The sequence below is a fragment of the Botryllus schlosseri genome, chromosome 10, assembly GCF_051294905.1.
Source record: "Botryllus schlosseri isolate E-star chromosome 10, Bs_hap1, whole genome shotgun sequence".
Lineage (NCBI taxonomy): Eukaryota > Metazoa > Chordata > Ascidiacea > Stolidobranchia > Styelidae > Botryllus > Botryllus schlosseri.
In genome coordinates, this window is record NC_137245.1 from 6281429 (window position 1) to 6297357 (window position 15929).

General features: G+C 40.1%; 3 long non-coding RNA genes across 7 annotated transcripts in view; 2 read left to right on the forward strand and 1 right to left on the reverse strand.

The window, feature by feature from the left end:
• LOC145449025 (uncharacterized) overlaps positions 1-15929 on the reverse strand; it is a 567369-nt gene that overhangs the window by 174278 nt on the left and 377162 nt on the right. The window lies entirely within an intron of this gene.
• LOC145449026 (uncharacterized) overlaps positions 1-15929 on the forward strand; it is a 223220-nt gene that overhangs the window by 144059 nt on the left and 63232 nt on the right. The window lies entirely within an intron of this gene.
• LOC145449022 (uncharacterized) overlaps positions 7368-15929 on the forward strand; it is a 427802-nt gene continuing 419240 nt past the window's right edge. Inside the window, exons 1-6 of one of the 5 annotated variants that reach the window (XR_013918101.1) lie at positions 7368-7644; positions 9851-9948; positions 10337-10453; positions 10521-10633; positions 13411-13567; positions 14298-14481. This is a non-coding gene — a long non-coding RNA (uncharacterized LOC145449022). Of the gene's footprint in view, positions 7645-9850; positions 9949-10336; positions 10454-10520; positions 10634-12092; positions 12255-13410; positions 13568-14297; positions 14482-15929 lie in introns of those variants that run through there. The other 4 variants (XR_013918100.1, XR_013918103.1, XR_013918104.1 and 1 more) reach the window with 4 other exon arrangements.

Here is a 15929-nt window from a genome sequence, read left to right on the forward strand (position 1 = left end):
TAGTAGGCCTACACTTTTAAAGAGTGTTTGACTCGCTGCAAACGGTTGTTGAGATTGCCGACGACGTTACAGACGCATCGTTTAAAATTGCTTCGAATATCGCTAAACCCAAGAAATCTGATATGGAAGGTGTGATTTCAATAAAACCGTAACATACTTTGCGAATATTTGCTGTTTCCGGAAGTTAGCAGCAAGGACAACATCACCTGACAAATTTCGAAGATACTGTCGTCTGATTCAATTGTGACCAGACGAGTAATATCAATATCAGTCAATCTTTTATCGCATGTTATGAAACACGTAACCGCGTAGACTACTTTAACCCAACCTTGGACGAATCCACCGACATTGCATAACTAGTTATCTGGTTGAATTTTATCAGAGTGGACATATATGCAGCGGAAATGCTGGCTGGGCAAACGTGAAGAGGGGGGGGCAGCGAAAAATATCAACTTGACGAAGCTAACTTCTATAACTATTGGTGCAAGGCCCCAGGCATGGACGGAAAGGAGAGGGGTTGATTGGTTTGCTCAGAAATGGCCTCAAACACCAGACTTGTTCTCATAGCACTCAGAGCTCAATGTGATAATGGCCTCTGTAACGCAAAAGTTATCGTCATTTTATACATGCTCGCCCACGCATTGGAACAGAGAGTTCGGCTCTCTGGTATAAAGATTTGAAGTTGCATTTACCGACTTGGCAACGAATGTAATTCACGCTCCATGAAGGGATTTACATGCGCCGCTAGAAGATAGATATTCTCACAAGCAGCAGCTGCAAACTTACGAACGCTGTCCAGTGTATATTAATGCTTTATAATGAATATAAAAATGTAGAAATGCCCGTATACGACTGGAAAATAGGCTACAATAGCCTAAATTTAATAGTAACCCATGAATACAATAGGTAATATTGTTCTGCAGCCCGCGGCGTCTTTTGCTGTTAAAATGCGGCCCGTTATACAAGGGAAGTTGAGAACCCCTGCTTTATATCATCTCACATATAGTACTAAGATATGGGTTGTAGTGCACTGATAAAGCAATAGTTAGTTTTTCCTAAAAATTATCATTATCATTATTATCAATTTTCCACACAGAATACGTCAATTAACACACCCCTCAAATGACACTTATCTCATCACCGATGATTTGTGGGATCAAATTTAACAGGCTTGGCGACGCTTTTTATTGTTAGATACTGCCTCTTGCTATTATTTTCATAAGTTTCAATTCATGGGTGTTTTAATAAGTTGTTAAAAATTAAATGATTGCTAGACAGAGAGAGTGTCGTAATGATCTAGATTTGTTTCGCTACATATGTTACGAGAACACGTTGAACATGAAGCGATTCAATATGTGAAATTTCACCAAGTGCACTTACAAGGAGTACTATGGTATCACGTGGTGAGATCAAAATAAACGCCGCGCACCGCAAACGGTCCGCCAGCATTAGGCTAAAACTTCGCGCATATGAACTTACGGTAAAATCTAAATGATTCGATTTGTAATCCCCGTAGTTTTGTGCGAGCCAAAGAGCGACCATGATGATTGATATTTTTACATGAATGAGAGTTGAAAGTTGGAACAAAAACAAGAAGTCATAGCAATTCCTCAACATTGACTCTGCTTTATAGCCAATTACCCACTCTCCTGAAAAGATGGCAATAGTATATGATGTAGAAATCCTTTACCACCGACTCCTCAACATTATAACGAATACAGAGTGAACGAACGCCTTTTATTCGAGATCAGCTAAACAATGGAGGTCTTGACTTGTGTTGAGACGACTAAAAAGAAACTATGGAGATAACGTGGAGGTGATGTTCATGAACGTTCTTGGATCAAGGATAAGCATGAACATTAAAGTTCAGTATCATCGTTTCCCTAAAATCCCAGGATATATGAATAAGGAACGAGGTGAAAGATTTCTCCTATATATCAAATAAATGGAAGAGAAATATCAAAAAAGTTGGGATGCTCAAATATGACTGATTACTTCCAGCTGCCTATTGCAACTCTGTCCCCATGAAAATGGAACTATAGGACTTTCCTGTAGATGAATTAAAGCTAATTTGAGGTAATAACAGGAGTTGCATCTAATAACTTCACTAATGCACATCCCTATATTGATTTCTATCTACGAAAACATTTGAATACCCCTTGGTAAACAAAAATATTGTTTCTTGTTTATTTCGTCTGTGTTTACAAATTGTCCTCTTTTTGTAGACTCAGTCATAATGGGTTTGTTATTACCGAATTGCTGCAATTTTTCGTTCACTTCAAGCACATACATCGGTATAGGAAGCTTATTGTTGCAAATTTACATTATAATTGGAGAATCCAATGAAAATACGAATATAAATGGGGTATTTTTGTGTTCGATGTGTTGAAAGGAATAGATGTATGCAGCACAGTTTCGTTCCGCCGATATAACTGTGCTTCACATTTTTTACATTCTCCTGTTTTCAGTACATACGGACCAACTAAAACATTTAACATAAGCTGTTAGGATAAAATGTAACCTAGTTTGAATAAAATAAAATAAAAACGTTTAAATTCGGCGATATGATGATAAATAGAGCCAATCTGGAGAAAGCAATGCCATTTTAGAGTTCAGCGCCCCCGATTTACCCTACAATCGTTCTCACCCACCATGATGATTTTTTTTGTTGCCGAGTGTTATCCAGTGGGGAATTTTTAATTGGAATATATCTCGGAATCAAATCACCATATCCTCTTGCAATCTTCTGAAATGATTGATTCATGTTTCTCCAACAAAATCTGCAGGTATTTGAGCTAAACCGGTAGCTGACGTAAGTTTGAGAATTGAAACAGTTCACGAAGCGCAATGTTTCAGTGAAATATCACGGGCTTATCACTGAATCCGGTCAGTGCCATTTTCACCTTTATCAGGTTTCATCATTACTAAGAATGATATATCCTATTCATAAATTTTTGGAACAAATATGCCCGTCAAATAAAAGCGATATCGTTTCTCGCATCCAGAAAGCCGTGTCGAAGGCCACGGTCACAGCGCTGTGGAAAATCCACGATCGTCGTTTGAAACAGAGAATAATATCACGCAAGACAGTTTCTCGCAAAAATCCATCGCTCCTTGCAGTGAGCAATATCTGCTCAAATACTTCGTAGCTCTTACAGCACACAATGAACCACGCTTTTCAGGTAGTGCCGACTGCTACATTAGTCCATTGATCGGCAGGTTCAACATTATCAAGTAACAATGGACTTTTCCGGTACAGCTGAATGTATAAATCAGGGGTTCTCAACTGGCTTTGCATAACGGGCCCCAATCAAACAGCAAAAGACGCTGCGAGCCTCAGAGCATTATTGCCATGCATTTGTTTGCTAATATTAAATTTAGGCTATTGTACCCTGTTTATCAGTCGCATACGGGCATTTAGTACATTTTGTTCATTCCAAAGCATTAATGAACAGCGTTTACAAGTTTGCTGTTGCTGTTTTTTTTATGATAATATGTATCTTCAAGCGGCGCAAGTGAATCCCGTCATGGAGCGTGCATTGCATCCGTTGCATTCTCTAACAGGGAACCCAACTCTCTGTTTCAATACGTGAGCGAGCAAGTAAAAAATACGGTAGATTTTCGTTAGGGAGGCCATTATCACATTGCGATTTCAAAGATATGAGATGAAGTCTGGCATTCGGGGTCATTTCTAAACAAACCAGTCAACCCTTCTCATTTCTTTCTGTGGCTGTAGCCCTGCACCAATAGTTATACAGAAGTCAGCTTGTCAAGTTGATGTTTTCCACTGATCCTCTTCCCTACGTTTGCCCTGCCAGCATTTCCTCAGCAAATATGTCCACTAGGGTTGTCCGTAATTTGGAAAATCTCAAAAAAGATGCGTATCCATTGGGGTTGTTCAAAATTTGGAAAATGTTTGGAATTCTGCGTGTCCATCGCTTATTCTTTAGATTGTTGTTAAAAAACAATAATGGGCTTGAAAGAAGCTCCCAGGAAAGCCGCTAACATTTGTCTAAATGCGTTTGAAAGTCGTTGTTGAAGAGTGGGCGGGCAACCGACAGCAGAGGCGGGCAATCACGAAACCACGGTTCTTGATTGGGTAATCGGCTAAGCTTCACTGATTACTGCAACAGCTGACTCGGATTCGGGTGCTTCGCTTTACTAATTTGAAAGTCTGTTTTGCTGAGGTAGAGTCTGTTAGTAGCGGTTGTGGTTCTGTACAAGCGCGTTGTGTGTTGATGAGTCATTAGCAGTACTGTAACACGTGTTCTTTGAATGCTTCACAGTCGAGAGCAGTAGTTTATGCTTTGGAGCAACAATAGTGCAGTCATGGCAGAATCAAAACGGCGAAAGATTGCACACATGCCGCAGCGAAGAACAAGATCCAAATCTGAGCAGTACTTGGTCGGATATACTTGCGATTACATCTGTGGCTCGAGATTACCTACTATACGAGAAGTAATGAGTTACTTGCTGCATCTGAAAGAGCATTGTCCTCAGTCAACTCCTACTCATGAACTATGTACTGTGGTGGTGGATGATGTAATGACAGTGTGGAAAATGGCGAGAATTGCGACAATGCAGAAATCACATGCGGTGCGATCACTTCAAAACCTGCACGAAAGATGGCGTGATCTGAAGAAGAATCCGAATCAGGAAAGTGATCCCAAGGGTAAGAGGAGAAAATTCACTGATGATTTGGACAAGCTGCGGGATATTGGAAGTAGAGATGCCATAACAACAATAAAAAATGACATTTATCTCTCACATGAAAGAAAGCTTGAAGACATTGCATTTTATAAAGATCAACGGCAATCTCGCCAGTCAATAATGTTGGGAAGAGACAAAATTCTGGCTAAAGACCTCAAAAAGAAAACAGCAGCCATTGCAGATCAAACTGTTTAAAACGTTTCACACGACTCAAGTTGTGACTATGTTGTTTTAGTATCATCGTCATCTTCAAAAGAGGGTGACAGTTTGAGTTCAAGTTCTGACTATGATGCTGATGTTGGACTTGGCACCTCGACCCAATCCATTAAACTGATGGCACCTAAAAATATTATGAAAAATACGCCTGTTTCCCAAGCTCTGGATCGATTGCAAGCAACTGACAACGATGCAACGATGCTGATGGGAGCATTTATTAAGGCTTGTGGAGGAGATATAGCCATGTTCTCCCTGTCAAGATCTTCAACGAAGAGAGCCAGGGAAACAAATCGCTTGGAAATATCTCAGGACATTTTGGAAAAATTTGCCGAAAATGGACCACAGCATGTTGCCATTCATTGGGATGGAAAGCTCACAGAGGATAGATTAAGAAATCGATATGAAGCTTTGTCATTTGTTCTATCTTGTCAACCTCAATACTCGGAAGGAAAACTACTTGGAATTCAGAAGATACAAAATGCGGCAGGTCAGACACAAGCTGAAACTACTTTCGACATAATTAAAAAGTGGGATATACAAGATGCTGTAACAGCTTTGGTGTTTGACACCACAGCAAGCAACAGCGGCTGGAAGAAGGGTGCAGCGAAGATCCTTGAGGACCTTCTAGGAAAGAAGGTTTTTTACCATGCATGTCGGCACCATGTGTATGAGCTGGTAGTCAAAGACGTCTGGAAATGTTTATTTGGAAAAGCAACAACCGGACCAGAGAACACATGGTTTGCCCACCTTAAGAAGAGCTGGAGCAGTCTTGACAGAAAACAGCAATTCAAGACTCTGACTATTCCTATATGCTTTAAAGAACGAGCAGCAATGACAGTTGAGAACTTCAACTACTACTCGCCAGAAAAGATTTCTTCACACGGGATGACTACAAACAATGTGTGACTAATGCTCTTGCTCTTCTCGGTGCAGATGGAGATATACATCATCACAAACCTGGTGCAACACACCATGCAAGGTGGATGGGCACAATTCTGTATGCTCAGAAGATGTTCATGTGGGCTGATCAGTTACATTACAAATCTGAAGAAGTGGAACTGCTGCATCGCTTCAATTTATTTTTAGTTCTCTTCTATATCCCTGCCTGGGTTGCTTCCAGCATCGGTCGTGATGCAGCCGGTAATGACTTGAGATTCATCCAGGACATGTTGAGTTACAAGGAACATGATGAACAAGTTTTCAAAGCTGCTTCACAAAAGCTTTTAAAGCATGACTGGTATATCGTGGAGGAAACCGCTGTATATGCCTTGTTTTCGCCGAGTGAAAGCAATGAAACCCGAGAAAATATGGCAAAGACGCTCCTACAGGTAGAGCGAACTTCAAGTTTCAGGAGAGGCCCGCCCTCGTTGAATGCAACTGTACGCATCAACAAGGACACTACTTTGTCTGATTTTATTGGGCCGCAGTCGTGGTACATATTTGATGTTTTTGAATGCTCTGGGTCGTGGCTAGCTCAACCGGTTGATGTTTGGCACTTATCAGATTCCTACACCAGAATGAGCTCCTACATCAGTTCTGTCAATGTCGTTAATGATGCCGCAGAACGAGGTGTAAAGCTAAGCACAGACTATGCTGCAATCTTGACTGACAATGAACAACAAAGAGACAGTCTGCTTCAAGCTGTGGAACAGCATAGGAAGACAGTTGGAGACAGCAGGAAGTCAACTCTAATCAAAAGTCTGTAATCTGCAACTTGTGCCTGACAATGCAACACTTATCTGCAACGTACTTTTTTAATGTCTTTTGTAAATAGTGCTTTTCGCCTTCATTCAATTGTGAATAAAAAGTGTAATATGCGTTTGTTTATGGGTGAGACGTCGACCAGTCATAACAAGTACTACTGAGATGTTGACTCCTGGTGGTAAATTTTTGAGTTTCACTCACTCCCAGCAAACACAGAACCGTAAAAAAACCTTTCGGGATGGTTTCGAATGGTTATTTTAGGGTTTCGATTTTTATGTTTCAGAGGTATGTTTAAAAAACTTGGAAAAATGATCTTGAGGATCAAATTATTCTGTATGAATTCGAATTTGGTGGTAAGTATTCTGATGTGGGAAGCTATTTGGAACCTGTAGATACCGTTGCGTTTTGATAGAGTGCTGCCATCAGTATAAATTCGTGTTACTTGGTCGAAAACCTTATTTTCTGATTTACCGTCATCATTATATACAGCCTATATTCATTGTCTCGTGAGTCTCGTCTGTTTCGCTAGCTGAGCATGAATTCCAGTTTTATTCCGAGTAAATATAACTAAATAAGTCGAATGGGTGCACTTAACTGTACGTGGTTATCCGAGCGTGACTTCTAGATTATTCTGGAAATTTGAACCGCGCTTCGCGCTTCGTTCGCGGGATGACTGTTTCGGAATGTGGTTGTAGTTGTGTATGTTAAATTCTGGAAGCTGGAATTGCGAGGCGACTGGTACCGGATGTGGGTAAAAACTAGGTGTACGGTACATAGTTGAGCGAGTAATATGCTATTTTGAAGGAATACCCTGTAGTTTATGACTCCGAGAGCTGTTTGACTTGCTGCAAACAGTTCGAAAATTACGTCTATTTAGGTGGCTGTAATAATAATAATACAAGCATTTTCAGCTATTTATAACATTATAATGTAGCATGTTATCAGGGACAATCACCGTACCGGACTGCATACTATATGGGTTGCTCAATGGCTTGGTCGTCTGCAGTTATCCACGTAAGTTTCTAAAATTATGCTTATATGAGTCATTTTCGTATCATATTATGATAACATACCGTAACATGTAGGAGATTATATGACACGGCCTACTGGGTATAATCTTAGCGCTGGCGACCAGCTGTACCAACTACTTTTTCACTGATTCCTAAAATACTAATTAAAATCTCGTCCGGGCACTGAAACCCCCTAAAATCTCCCACAAAGTTGGAAATTTTCATTTTACTGAACAATAGGGGCGCCCGAGCTGAATGCCGATTAACATTTGGTACGCACGGTACCGATTGTGACGCCATGCCATTGAGCGTCTCGGCGAAGTCAAGCCGTGCTCCCGGTGAGGCCGTGACCCTCTGAGTATGTTGCTAGAGATTGATGTGATGCCAATATACGTCCTATTCGAGTAGTTTTAGTATTTCGCGTCGTAGCGCATTTACAAATTTGAGAATACAAATGATAGCACTGAAGCCAACGCATATTGTAGAATTTACTATCAACATCAACGTGTTTGAAGCTAGCTGGCCTATTTACAAAACAATTATATAGTTCCATTCGGGTCTTGATGGTTCCTAAATTTTATTTGAATTGGCAATATTGGAACGTAGTTTTAGGTGTTGCAACCAATGTTCCCTGTAAGCTGCTCAAGTGTGCAATTGCTACATGCTGACACCGTATCTGGGCACCGAAAATTTAAGCTGCGCACAAAACATCAAAGTGATGACCTTTTTTTAGTCGCTACGCACTGTTGTCCAAGTTGAGTGCGTGCAGACTCTTGAAAAATTGGAGGGAAGATTGGTTGCAGCTACTTTGAGTTGGTTGCATCGCATCAATCGCTGTAAACGCGAATACGTCCTAAACTGCAAGTAGCCTACTTTCATATTTTTTGTCGCACATATAAAAATTTGGACAAATAGAAATGAGAACACACCAGTTATTCTCTGCGATTAACCGACTGATTAACAAAACGGCTCATTCTCATAATTCATTCAGCTAAGTCCTAAACGGCATCCCAACCAAACCAAAAATGGCATAAACAGTGGTGTGTGATCTAAGTGGTTTTTGGCCGCCATGTTTTGATCGGCGTCGCAGATATCGCAAATGTATGATTTCAAACTGCCGAACATCCCAATTATAGGTACAATTTATCTATCTATGATGCACTATAAACACTGTTTCGTTAATTAGCCTGTTATGCGCAGAGAACACCTAGTGTGTTATCGCACTGGTGTCTCATTCACATTAGAACAGTGGGGGTCCGTGAAGCATTTTCAGGGGGTCCGCGAAGCCTCTGAATTTGTAAAATGATTGACAACCTAATTCTTATTAATTTTTCAATTAGAAAAAGCATGAGATATTTTCGCTTCGTAATTGCTAAATCTCGCTTCGTAATTGCTAAAACTTTATAACTCAAATCATACAAATCAACAAATGGTCGTCTGAGATGAATTATCCGACTGTACAAACCTATTTTAATTGTCAAATTCCCAATAACCTGCTGGTGCAAACATATTGCTGTTTAGAGTTGTTTTGTTGGGGTTTGTGGAAAAATGAAATGTTGGAGATAGCAAAATGAAACAGGTTGACTTCGAAATTCTTGCAAAACCTTTTGACTATGGCGTCGACAGTCTCAGCAAATTAGTAAACAGTCGTTTGAAACAGAAATTCCTTAATTTTTTCCTAATCTGTCTCAATGAAAGAATTGAAACCTCGCCACGAAATTCATTTTCTTCTTTGATATAACCACTAAATAACTTCAATATGAGATGGTAGATTAGAAACGAATACGCTGGACGTGATATGTTCATAAAAAATTTCACACCAAAGGCTGTCGTCGGAAGCGTTGCGCGTTAATATTACATTCGCCACCAATATATCTTAGTGGAAATGGATTTTCGGCACTCTTTCATATCAAATCGAAGACGGGAATTTTCATGACAATAAATACAGATGGAGAATTACCTTCGAAGTAAAAGTCTACCTAATTCCTACATTTAGTGCACTGAAATCTTCAAGAAAAGTCATTTTGTGGCTGTTTATCACAAGCCTGCAATCAATATTTGGATGAGACAGTTGACGGTTGCACGATCATTGAGCTAGTTTTGAACGAAAACTTGAGGGGGTCCGCGGGCTCCGTGACGGTCGAAAAGGGGTCCGCGAAGACAGAAAGGTTGAGAACCACTGCATTAGAACTATGTTATAATATTGTCAGTTCCGATGAAATTTATGACCCACAAAGAGCCGAATGGATTCATCTGCTACGTGCAAGGAAGTACGCATCTATATCGAATTCCGCAGTGATATGCGTAGGTAGGCTGCATTTGTATAATCAAAATTCGTGGATGCGCGATGATGCGAAATGCAAAAACTACTCGACGTATTCGGGTCACATTGAATTATATGTCGCAAAATACTCTGACAATCATGGGGAACACAGCTCGACTTTGCCGAGACGCTTGTTGGCGTCACAGTCGAAAAGAGACTTTATTCGACTATTGTCTACGGGCGATACAATTGTTAGAAACAATGTAGATTCGGACATTGAGGGTTATTTTCGGGGGGTTCCAGTGGCCGGACCAAATTTTAATTTATATTTTCGAAATCAATGTGACAGTAGCTTTCGATTGAGACCGGTTAAATAAAATTTTGAGCTGGAGTTGCCAGCGCTAAGATTACCACGTACTGCTTTCGATTTCAGAAACAGCAGCACTGATTTTTTTCGGAAGAGCAAGCAGATGCGTAAGAGCTGGCAAAATTGGTAAACTTCTTGACCGGAAAGTGAATTAAACTGTTCTACAAAAAGATTGTACCGCAGGTATGAGGCTGAATATTTCTAATACTTCTGAGACTTATGGCTAGCAAAACATGATATACAATTGCAGTTTAAAGTTCATCCAACGCAGAAGCAACTTCCCACTTGGCAGACCGGACTGTCACAATATCACACTGAGACGATCGCAAAAGTGGATTTACATACTTTCGTAGTATTCCCTCGGTATGTCTAGAATTTTTAACCGGACTGACTTTGATAATTATAATGATATCAAAAACTCAATCTCAAACCAAGTATCAATGTTTGATTCGTGGATGTGAAGCAATAACTGCAACTGCTGTACCCAGAATCCCTCAATAGGGTTCTTTAGAGTAATGAGGTATCTTCAGTAACTTGAGACTATATTTTCATGCTTTGCGGGGATAGTTATGTGCACTAGATTCATTTTAATATTCTGAAAACAATGTGGGGGTCGAATATCCGCATTTTAGTTTCATGACCAAAAGTATTTAAGAACCCCTGTAGATACGATACCGCCATATTGTATATTTTGACTCGCGTCAAGTCAGGTTAATCGATTTTCGAAGGTGACTCGAGTCAAATCACTCGATTTTTGTATGTGACTCGAGTTGAGTAAAAATTCAAGTCAAGGTGCCTTTTCGTCGTATGAGGCATGATTATGTCATTGCATTTTGCTAGCTGTCTGAAACAGATTGAGCGGTAATTGACTCTGAGCCAATGAACGAATATAGAGTTAAATATACGCGCAAGAAGACGCTGTATCGCTCACATATACGCAGAACTGTTAAACTGCGTAAGTAATTGCACAGCCTCAGTTTATAGAACTTCTAGAACTGGTAACTTTACCAGCCAAAATAGAGAATAGAGAAATAAATTGATAAGATGCAATACATTACCCTTTTACAAACAGATATGATACACCATGCGTTAGTACAACGACGAAGCCGTTTCTGCTAGTGCGGAATAGTGTTTTTGCACACAGGCGAATAGCTTATTTTGAAAAAAAACAATAATTTGAAACTGACATCAATTTCAGCATTCAACCGTCAGCCACGTGTTGCACATCTATCCGTAGATTAGTTATCAATACCTATATCTATAGCTACTGTTCGGTCAACTGGAAAGTTACATAGCACATTGCATTGAAATAGCAGTGACGTAACGTTAGCAGTCTTCTCACAACTTTTCTGCAATCCTAGTTAAAACTCCAGACTCAAAGCAAGAGGCTTGGATGCATGATTAAGCATTTTTGTTTTACTTCTAATCCAATTCCTGGTTTTCCTGTAAAGGCGACTGTAGGCCTATTGTGTGAAACAAGCCAAGCTTGCTGTACGGTACAGACATTTGCTATTCTCATGTCCTTAATAAGAATGGACCATGATTTGGAACTTGATGCGATGTCAGAGTTTTCTCGAATTTAGTCATTTTAATCTAATTTGTATACAAACTGTAGCTATAATTCTAATTTAAATCTAATTTGCAGACAACTGCTGTGTAGCTATAATCCTTATTCTACTCTGATTCGGAAATATATCTAACTGTAATTCCAATCTAATCAGGAAATGCTAAAATATTTCTAATTGTCCAAGTCTTTATGTGAAGTCCTTGTCGGGTATGATCGTTGCACTTGAATAATTCTGTTTGTATATTATGATTTCAGATAGTTGGATTCAGCTCAGTTGGAGGCGACACAAATGGCCAATCTGTCAGATCCATCATGAAAAAGGTCGCTACTACCCGTGTGTGGAGCAGTTACAGCCGTGTTGGAAAATCTGGGAAGGAGGCTTTTAACAAGCTCGCGTTGTACAAGATCATATATATAGTGAGCAACATTTATGTTTACCTTCGAACCTATCTATATGTGTTCAGTAGCCTACCTTACACCCCATGTAAATGTTGAGCTAGCTCAGTGGTTCTCGAACTTTTTTGACAAGCTACCTTGACAATAGCTAAAATTTTCCCCACCACCCCTTTATCGTCATATCAAAAATATTAAAACGAGCAGCCAGAATATTAGCGACCCCAACACATTGTTTGGCGGCATGCAGGGTATTCTGGCTACACTATGTTGCCAGCCTGAACTATCGCGTCTCCAGCAGGACTGTCGTGTGTGCGCAGCGTGTGCGAATGTTAGCCTGACCGCGGACTTTAGGCTGTTGATGACTAAAATATCAGTTCCGACATGTTGGCGTAGCCAGGAGCCATCTTTGTATATGACCATAAAGTAGAATATCTCGTAAAGGATTTATTTGTCTTGATATTTTTTTAGCGCTGCGCTCGATTTATTGCCAATCGATTTCTTGCTTTTAGTATTGGTGTCTCCTCCTGAAACGTCTTATTTACGGAATTGATATTAGCTATATTGGCAATTATGCAAGAACGTGTCGTCCGACATACGACTTCGCGTCTGCACTCGCGAAAAGATCGTCGGCGATGAAACCTTTGCACAAAGTGATAGACGCACTTTCACTGAACTCTTCGATATTGATACGTCCAAGCGTTGATTAATCATGTCCTGGCCAAATGAGCCCAGCACCTTTTTTACCTTTACCTATAATCCGGTTCGTTCCTATCGAACGACTAAAAAAGCACATCAACATTCAAGTGGCCCACGCAATGGTTTGGAAATCTCATGTGGCCCGTTGGCCGAAAAGGTTGGCCACCCCTGATGTACGGTATCAATAAATTTTTGTCAATCATTATTCAATCGATTAACCAATTCAGTGTCATGGTTCAGTTATTCAAATGTAATACGATGTAATGTTATTCAACAGAATGTTATGTAATTTAACATTGCAAGTCTATTATGGTTAGTGCAGGGGTGGCCAATCGTTTTCAAAAGTCTATTATGGTTTGTGCAGGGGTGGCCAACCTTTTCAAAAAATTTTCAAAGTTCACGAAACAATTAAGTCAATGAAATAATGTTAGTTGCATATATTGTGGGCCGTCGCTGTATACCGCTGGGCTTATTTGACCAGGACATGATTAATCAACGCTTGGACATATCAATATCGAAGAGTTCAGTGAAAGCGCGTCTATCACTTTGTGCAAAGGTTTCATCGCAGACGATCTCTTCGCGAGTGCAGGCGCGAAGTCGGATGTCGGACGACACGTTCTCGCATTCCATTTTGCTGGGTAAAAGACGGATTAATCGGTCATTTATCTTCAATCAAATAATATAAAGTTAAATATAAATGCAAAAGGCGTTTTATCACTCACACGTAGAACTGCTAATAGCATATGTGAGTAACTTTATAGCTACACGCTACGTTCTATTATCAGCCGAAATAGAGGATCGAATACGAAGCCTCGAGAAGTTGCAATAAATTGATAAGGGACAATATAGTACCCTTCCGTGAGAATAGGGACGCATAGACAATATTCGTTCGATTTAAATTATACAGGAGAGTTGGTAAAAGATAGCACCGCTCAATTTAACCACTGTGCTGTCTGAGAAACAATGATACCTTGCTAACAGAATAAACTACTACTACGACGACAACGCAAGCATAAGCTGTGACCGTTTCGTTTGCGGTCCATTAAATTATGATGTAACAACAGGATCAGTGAAAGGTGCGATCAGTGAATGGCTGTTTGCTCTCACAAGTGATACCGGCATATCGCAAAAAATCCGAACGTACATAAGATATAGGGTGATTTAATTGACACCGTTTACTTGATTACTTGAAATTGACTCGTGAATTTTACTCCGAGTCACGAGTCAATCCATATATCTCGAGCGCCGAGTCGAGTCAAGTCATTTTTGCAAAGTGACTCGAGTCATCCCAACACTGCGTAGTACTAAGAGCTATCTAAACAGGATCGAGCATGTCTTTAACATTCAATGTTGTTGTTTCTCTGTAAGGTTCTATGGGGAAAAAGGCAGAAAGCAGCGTCTTATCCTCGTCATCAGAAGATGAAGAAGACACATAATCAGTTGGCTTGATTATTTTTTCATTCGCTTCTTTGACATCGTTTCGTTCTGAATTATTTTCTTTGAGTTTCGTTGACACTGTTTTCTGTATGAATTATAAGTTCATCAAAGGCAATGTGTACTGTGATACGTGTATGTGTCCGCAGCCACCCTCAGGTATGCCTAAATATGGGAATACAGGGATGTTAGTATAGCAGGATGTTTTTCTGACCATCGATTGTACGTTCTAAAGCATTGTAGATACACAGTTTTATCTACGTTTTATTAACGATCCCGATTTGCGTGAAGAACGCGTTAAAACGCGTCGACACAAAAACCGACTTAAAACTATCCTGCTAGTCTTTAATATGAACCAAATAAAAACGTTTTTTTAACCTCAATGGGCTGTTTCGTGTTTGCTGGGCTGTCAGTAACTTTTGGAAAGGTAGCAATATGCATGCATCTAGTTTATTCGTATCTCAACTAGCGAGAGCACCTGTGCAATACATAGCACTTTCTGCAGGTAGATATTAACTTGGGCGGTTGCGATGTTGTGCTATGGACTCTTGGTGACAACATTAACAAAGGCAATATATCATGTCTGTAATGCCACCAACAGAAACGACTGCACAACAGCACGCAAAAATCGTTACCAGCAGTGTTCACAAAGTCGGTCTTTCAGCCAATCATTAGCTTATTATTACCGGCTTCAACCAATCAGGATTAATGGCTTCTCTTTGCCCGCCCACTTCATCGATTTCTCGCCCACTCGCCGACGGCTATTTTCAAACGCATTTAGACAAATCTTACCGGCTTTCCTGCGAGCTTCTTTCAAGCCCATTATTGTTTTTTAACAATAATCTACAGAATAAGCGATGAACACGCAGAATTCCAAACATTTTCCAAATTTTGAACAACCCTATCCATGTCTCATTCTGTAGATTATTGATAAAAAAAAACGTCAATGAACCTGCAATAAATTCATAGAAAAGTCGTTATCATTTGTCTAAATGCGTTTGAAAGTATCTGTCGTAGAGTGGGCGTGCTAGTGACCATAGAACGGCGAGAAGACTAGTAATCACGAAATCACGTCTCTTGATTGGATAATCAGCTATGCTTGAATGATCACTCCCACGACGGCTTGCTGATTATGTGCTTCTACTAGTTCAAGACGATCGCCAACGGCAATGATTCAGTGAGCGCATTATTGTACGTTGATGATTTGATAATAAAATGAGACATCTGGTCATTGAATGTTTTAATGTCAAAACTAGGCACCGATAGATGTAGCGCAACAATAGCCTCTTGCAGACATGACAGAGGTGGAACAGCGAATGACTGTGAACTTATAGAACTAAGTATAGATCCCGGAAATATCTATCTGATATGCTTGAGATTACGCCAAGTGATCTTGCTTTTCTGGGTGCAGGTAAGGCATATTAGACATCGCCAAACTGGTGCAGCATACCATGTGAGATGGATTCTGGACACAATCCTGTATGCTCAGAAGATATGTGGGCCGTCCAGGTAGCCTACATTGGATTTATGAAGAAGAGTAACCACCACACCGCTACAATACATCCT